Raw genomic sequence first — 7283 nt, 5'->3', positions numbered from 1 at the left:
ACTGTGCTTCAGTGGCCCGGGGTTCACGGGTTAAGATCCTGGGCACAGACCTACATACTGCTCATCAGGCCACATACAAAATAGGGGAAGATTGGCACAGATGTTAGCTCAGGGCCAATTTTCCTCAATGAAAAAAAGAACTTATACAACTCAACAACAAAAACAAACAACCCGATCAAAAAGTGGGCTTAGGATCTGATCAGACATTTTTCCAAAGAAGATATACAGATGGCCAACAGGCACATGAAAAGATGTTAAACATCACTAATTATTAGGGAAATGCAAATCAAAACTACACTGAGATATCACCTCACCCCCGTCAGAATGGTTATAATTAACAAGGTGAGAAATAACAAGTATTAGAGAGGATGTGGAGAAAAGGGAGCGCTCGTACACTGCTGGTGGAAATGCAAACTGATGCAACCACTGTGGAAAACAGAATGGAGATGTATCAAAAAATTAAAGATAGAAATATCTTATGATCCAGCTGTCCCACTACTGGGTACATGAAATCAATAATACAAAGTGTTTTATGCATCCCTATGTTCACTGCAACTTTATTTACAATAGCCAGGACGTGGAAGCAACACAAGTGCCCACCAACTGATGAATGGATAAAGAAGATAAAGATATACCACACACAAATATATATGTATACACACAAACAATGGAATACTACTGAGCCATAGAAAAGTCAAAATCATCCCATTTCCAACAACATGGATGGAACTTGAGGGTATTATAACTGAAATAAGCTAGACAGAGAATGACAAATATTGCATGATTGCACTCATATGTGGAAGATAAACAAACACTTGTATAAAGAGACAAGATTAGTGGTTACCAGAGAGGAAGGAGGGTGGGGGGGGATGGGAGAAAGGAGTAAAAAAACACATATGTATGGTGACAGATAAAATCTAGACCATTGGTGTTGAGCACAATGCAGTCTATACAGAAACTGATATATAATAATGTGCAACTGAAATTACACAATGGCATAAACCAATGTGACCTCAATAAAATAATAAAAAAATAAAACTCCCCACTCAACAACCCCTTTCTTCAACACGCACAATACTCCCACGCAAAGATTGGCACTTGACATTCAAAATGCTTAGGATGACATGTAAACTCAACCTTCATATGGATAGAAATGGCTCTAATTCTTAATCCAAAGAAACATTAGAACTATCTCTGAAAGAGAAAGAATTAGGATACATCATTCCCTGGAAATCATTAATTGAGTAATCTTAACTCCTATGCCATTTGGTGATGATTATAGAAGTTTAAAAATGGCAGTATCTAATCTTAGACAGCCCTGACGTTCAGTTAAGAGTGGGTTTCAACATCTTACCTCTCTGCTCTATAATAATTGAGGCAGCAAAAGTAACACATACTTGGACTGACCAGTTAGGGTCATCTTGAGTGACAGACTTCCATTTCTGTAAAATCTAAAACTATGACTCAAACAAAGACACAGCTAAGAACCATCAGGGTCAGGGACTCTCTGAGCATCACTGTCAGAGTAACAGCCTCTGGATCCTTTTTCTTGCTTTATTTCAAGGTTTGCATCCCAGACTCATCGCTCACTGTGATGAAATGTATAAGAATGGAGTGTAAGGAAGGGCTCTAATAGGTGGCCAAAATATCTAGAAGCTGGGGTTCATCTCTGCTTTTGGGTTGGCCTTCTTCTAGTAAAAAATTCCTTCTGTTTAAGACTAAAAAACACCCCTCGCTTTGTTTAAGTGATTGGGGTCATTATGTTCGCTTTCTATAAATCCACAAGATCAGAAGTGAACCTGGGAAGAGAAAGGGAGCTGGTTATAGTACATCTTTCACCTGTACTGTGAATAAAAGAGGTTTCTACTGTAAGAGAGGGTCCCTGCGACAACCCAGCATCCCCCTTGAGGTCATCTCTTTGATCTGAAGCCAGTTCTGCCAGGGACCTTGACCAGAGCCATTCAAATTTCTCGATATCTTAGGCCATAGATGAGGGGCTTGAGTGTTGGAGTGACAAGACTGTAGAAGAGGGAGATCACATTGTCTTGCTGTGGGCTCTGGTAGGTACCTGGCACCATCTACATGAACAGAGCTGCCCCATAAAAGAGCCCCACCACAGCGATGTGTGAGGAGCAGGTGGTGAAGGCCTTGTGTCGGGCCTCAGCTGAGTGCATTCGCAGAATAGCCCCCAGCACTTGGCTGTAGGAGGTGGCTATGAGTGACAGGGGCTGCAGCAAGATCAGCACCCCAGAGATGGACAGCGCCAACTCATAAGCTGAGGTGTCAGCGCAAGAGAGCTTCAGCAGGGCAGGCAGTTCACAGAAGAAGTGGTCCACAGTGCGTGAGGCACAGTAGGGGAAATGCAGGATGATGGAAGTCTGGATGCACGCCACAAGCACACCTGACAACCAGGAGGTGCCCATCATGAGCAGGCAGACCTGACGTCTCATGAGTAAGGGATAATGCAGGGGGTGGCACACGGCAAAATAGTGGTCATAAGACATGAGGGATAGCACGACACCCTCAGAGACACCCATCAGCATCAGAAAGAACATCTGAGCTCCACAACCTTTGAAGGAGATGGAACTCTCTCCCTGCAGGAAGTCGACTGCCATCTTGGGGATGGTGACCAGTGGAAAGCCAACATCCAATAGGGAGAGTTGGCTGAGCAGGAAGTACATGGGGGTGTGGAGCCTGGAGTCTGTGCAGACCAGGAAGAGCAGGATGGCGTTACCCAGAAGGCCCACGGTGAATATGGTGACCACAAGGGAGAATAGGACCAGATGTGGTCCTGAGTGGTTGAAGAGTCCCATGAGAGTGAAGTCGAGGTCACAGACTGATTTGATTCCTTCATCCTCTAGGAAGGGTCATTCATCTGCAAGAAGAACTGGATATTTGGCAAGGAATCTCACTGGGGGTTAGGTTCATCTCAAATGAGAACTGCAGTCGTTTGATAATGGCTGCCTGGAGTCTCTTGAGAACCATGCTGAGCACATTCAGGTTCAGTAGGGAAAACGTACCATGATTGATTCATTATGTCTGCTCTGGTCGGGAGATGAGGAACAGCAAACTGATGTCTGCATTTGTCATTTATTAATAAAAGTCATGTTTTCACCCTTCGGGCAAACACCATCCACCAACACTTGCAGTTAAACCACCTGTCCCCAAGATAGACAGTGCAAGTCAGCCCCAGTGGTATATTGGACTACACCTCATACTAGAGGCCTTGAGGTGAAATCAGAAGTGGGATTCTGAAGAGACTAGAATATGAAGTTGGAGAATTGCCAAAGATGATAGGGGATGATGAGGCTGGATCAAAAATTAAGTCCCAAACCATGAGGAAATTATCATTTCCAAATTCTGGAATGAGAGAAAGGAAGGGCTAATGACTGGTAAGAGTCAGAGGTGGGATGACATTTAGGATGTGGACCCAAGGTGTCTATACCATAAAGAGACATATGAGGTTGGAAACAAAAGGGTGTGGCATGGGGGACAAGTTATTCAGAATATCAGACCTCTTTCTGAGGCTTGATTTCATAGGGTGGGAGTGGATAATATTTTTCTTAATGTGTATTAAGTATTAAATCTGCAGTATCAATTAGTGGACAAGGAAGATGTCTGAAGGATCGGAGGGACTGCCCCCACCTAACCAAAAATACTGATACTTGACCTTCCTACCTTCAATGTGACCTCCAGGGAAACTCAAATTGCCCTGGAATACTATTCACACACATCACCTCAAACACTGAGAACTTCTGGGCCAAAGTGGCATCTGTCACCATCATCAGTGGGGAAGCACAAAGAAGTGTATAGAGAATTATAGAGGAGCCAGCCTTTTGAGACCAGGAGGGTTCTACCTTGGAAAGATCCAGAAGAGGTCTGCTTTATCGGATGTGCAAAGGAAGTGAGCTACTTAGAGACCAAGAAGGGTCAGTGTTGAGCGGGTGTCTACTCAAGACCCTCTGATGCCCAAATCATTGATCACACTTACCCTGCATGTCTTTCAGCTTCTCTGACTTGATTTCCTGTAATCATGAAACTTGGCCAAGGGTTTTTCCCTTACCTAACTGCTGACTGCTGCCTTCTCTCCATCTCTCTCTCTCTGTATTGCCCATTTCAATGTCACACTAAAGCTGACATTGAAGGCTTTCTTAAATGACTGCCTATCCAGATTTCCCATCACATCAAGGTCCTTCATTATCCTGTCCACAACTATTCATTTATTCATTCATTCAAAGAAAATTAAGTTCCTCTTAAGTGCCAGTCACTGAAGGAGGCATAAGGGACACAGTGGTGGAAAAGATGGACAAGGTCACTGCTCTCATGAGAGATATAAGAAACAAGGAAACAAGTAAAACAAATAGTTTTTACTAGAAATAAATACAAAGAAATAAGCAGGGAGATCCTATAGGAAGTCACTAGAGAAACCATCTTTGGATGAAGTGGTTGAGGGAGGCCTCTCTGCACCGGTGAGAGCTGCTCTCAGAATCAAACCGTTATAAGAAGGAGAGGGAAGCCGTAACTATCTCATTCGACCTGTGGGAAGGAGTCAGACAGGCCAATTATGGTTCTGGCTGACATGGAATTCTTTAAGAGTGAAATCTACCCCAAATGGAATGAGAGCTTCATGAGGTAGTGTTTGTTGTATTCATTCAATGATGTGTGGGGTGGAAACACAAAGAGCTCTTAGTGCTGCCCTCAAAGAACTTAGAGTTTGGTTGTGGTGCAAGTAGATAAGCAAATCACATTACGACAGCATGAAAAGGGATGCAACAAAGACATGTGTATTGAGCTTGGGGTTCCAATGGGGTCTAGTGCCCAAGTCTGTCTGTAGGGGTAGGACAGTAGGAAATGATTTTCAGAAGAGGAGACATTTGTGCTGTGTTGAAAGTCAGCTATGGTCATTTTTTAGGCAGGTAGAGAAAAAGGTCATTTCAAGGAGAAGCAATATGGTGTGTGTGGATTGTTTGGCATATAGTTAAGAGAATACACTCTGGGCTTAGAGCAAGATTTGAATGCCAACTCAGCTGCATCCTAACTTTGTGACTTCAGGTGCATTATTCAATCTTCCTGGGACTCAGTTTCTCATCTGTCTATGGGGATAAATAACACCTTCTTCATAGGAGTAGCTATGAGCATCAAATGAGATAATGAATTCAAGAGCTTAGCACAATGACAACCACATGGTAATTTCTTGATTTAAGTTCACAACTAGTGGTCCTATTGTAGAGGAAGGGTAAACATTAAAAAAGACAGACTGGATGACTTCTAAAACCCCTTCCAGAGGAGTGACATCAGCAACATGGCAGAGTGAGCTGTTCCCTTTGTCTCTGCCCCTCTAAATTAAACTAAATGAACATTCAATGACTGATCGGGGATACCCACACAGCACAACAGGATGCCTGAGAGACCTACACAGTTATACTTCTGAAGGTGGATGGACTGGATCCCCAGGATATCAGCAGCAAGCCAGGTTTCAGGATCTCACATAGCAGGTGTTGCTACTCTAACAGGAGGTTGGGACAGCCCAGACTGCACATGAACACTATCCTCACCTACAGGAGGGTACACTGTGCTGTACCACCTGCCAGTGGGCATGCGCCCCAGCATGACTGTAAGAAGAAGGGGTGGCAGCCCTGTGAACATGCATGAACATCATCCTGGCCTTGGGGAGCAGCCACTGTGTCATTGCAGCCCTGCCAGTGGGAATGTGACCCATTGCGACTGCAAGAGTAGGTGAGTGCAGACCTGTACACCCATGTGAACAACATCCTGGCCTGCAGGAGCACAAACTGTACCTGCACAACTTTCAGCAGATGGTGTGGGATCAGAAAACATAGCTCCTGCTTCCCCTCAGTGGTAGCAATTGGAATCTGCAACCTGATACTATCACAAATGTGCCAGGAAAGGATTGGTTCATCAAACGTGAAAAAGTACTGTAACAATCCAGAGCAGAAGGAAAATTACAAGTCTCCAGAAACCAATCCTGAAGTCACAGAAATATACAATATAAATGACAGAGAATTTAAAATAGTTTCATATAGTTTCATAAAGAAATTCAATGAGTTATAAGAAAAATAAGAAAGACAGTTCAATGAACTCAGGAATAAAATTAATGAGCAGTAGAAATACTTCACCAAAGAGATTGGAAGTAAAAAAACCCAAAGAGAGATTCTGGATAGGAAGAATCAAATTAGAGATAAAAAATAATCTAGACTCCTTAAAAAAATAGAGCTGATTTTATTGAGGACAGAACTAGTGGTTTAGAGCATAGAAATGTAAAAATGCTTCAGGTGGAGAAGGAGTGAGAATCAAGATTTTCAAAAACATGAAGGAGTTCTTTGAGAAATATCTGACTCAATTAGGAGAAGCAGCATAAGGATTATAGGTATTGCAGAAGATGAAGAGAGGGAGAAGAGAGCAGAAAGATTGTTCAAAGAAATAATAGCCAAGAAATTCCCAAACCTGGGGAAGGAACTGGACTTACAAATACATGAAGCCAATAGAACTCCTAATTACATCAATGCAAAAAGGCCTTCTCCAAGGCATATCCTATTAAAACTGGCAGAAGTCAATGAGAAAGAAAAAATATTAAGGACAGCAGGGCAGAAGAAAATAATCTACAAAGGAATCACTATCAGGCTTTCAGCAGATTTCTTGACAGAAAACTTTCAGTCTAGGAGAGAATGGAATGATAAATTAAAAATACTGAAGGACAAAAACTATCAGCCAAGAATACTCTATCCAGCAAACTATCCTTCAGATACAATGGAGAAACAAAAGCTTTCCCAGATAAACAAAAGCTGAGGGAGTTCATTGCCACTAGATCTTCCTTTGCAAGAAATAATGAAGGAAGCCTTCCTACCTGAAACAAAAGCCAAAGATCTACAAAAATTTGAGCAGGGAGATAAACAGACAGACAAAATCAGAAAATTGCAGCTTTCTACCAGAACATGTTAAACAACTCTAAATTATAACATAAAAGATAAAGAGAAGGAAAGCATCAAAAATAACTATAAACACTTCAATTTAGTCACAAACTCACAGCACAACAAATGATAATTTGTGCCAAAACTCTGAAAGGGAAGAGAAATGAGATGACATCTGCTTAGGCTAATAGAGAGAAAAGGTTATCAGAAAATGGACTATCCCATCTATGAGATCTTTTATACAAACCTCACAGTAACAGCTAAACAACAAATCAGAGCATAGCCACAATTCATAAAGAGAAAACTGAGAAAATAATCATAGAAAACCACCAAACTGAAATGGTAGTCAGAAAT

General features: G+C 42.1%; 1 pseudogene; it reads right to left on the bottom strand.

Annotated features, from left to right (window-relative positions):
* Positions 1 to 1910: 1910 nt before the first annotated feature.
* Positions 1911 to 2854, bottom strand: LOC139046472 (olfactory receptor 2Z1-like; annotated as a pseudogene).
* Between the last annotated feature and the right edge of the window lie 4429 nt (positions 2855 to 7283).

Source organism: Equus asinus, chromosome 10 (genome assembly GCF_041296235.1).
Source record: "Equus asinus isolate D_3611 breed Donkey chromosome 10, EquAss-T2T_v2, whole genome shotgun sequence".
In the NCBI taxonomy this organism is placed as follows: Eukaryota; Metazoa; Chordata; class Mammalia; order Perissodactyla; family Equidae; genus Equus; species Equus asinus.
The sequence above is the reverse complement of the archived record's forward strand: the minus strand, read 5'-3'. Positions and strand labels throughout refer to the sequence as shown.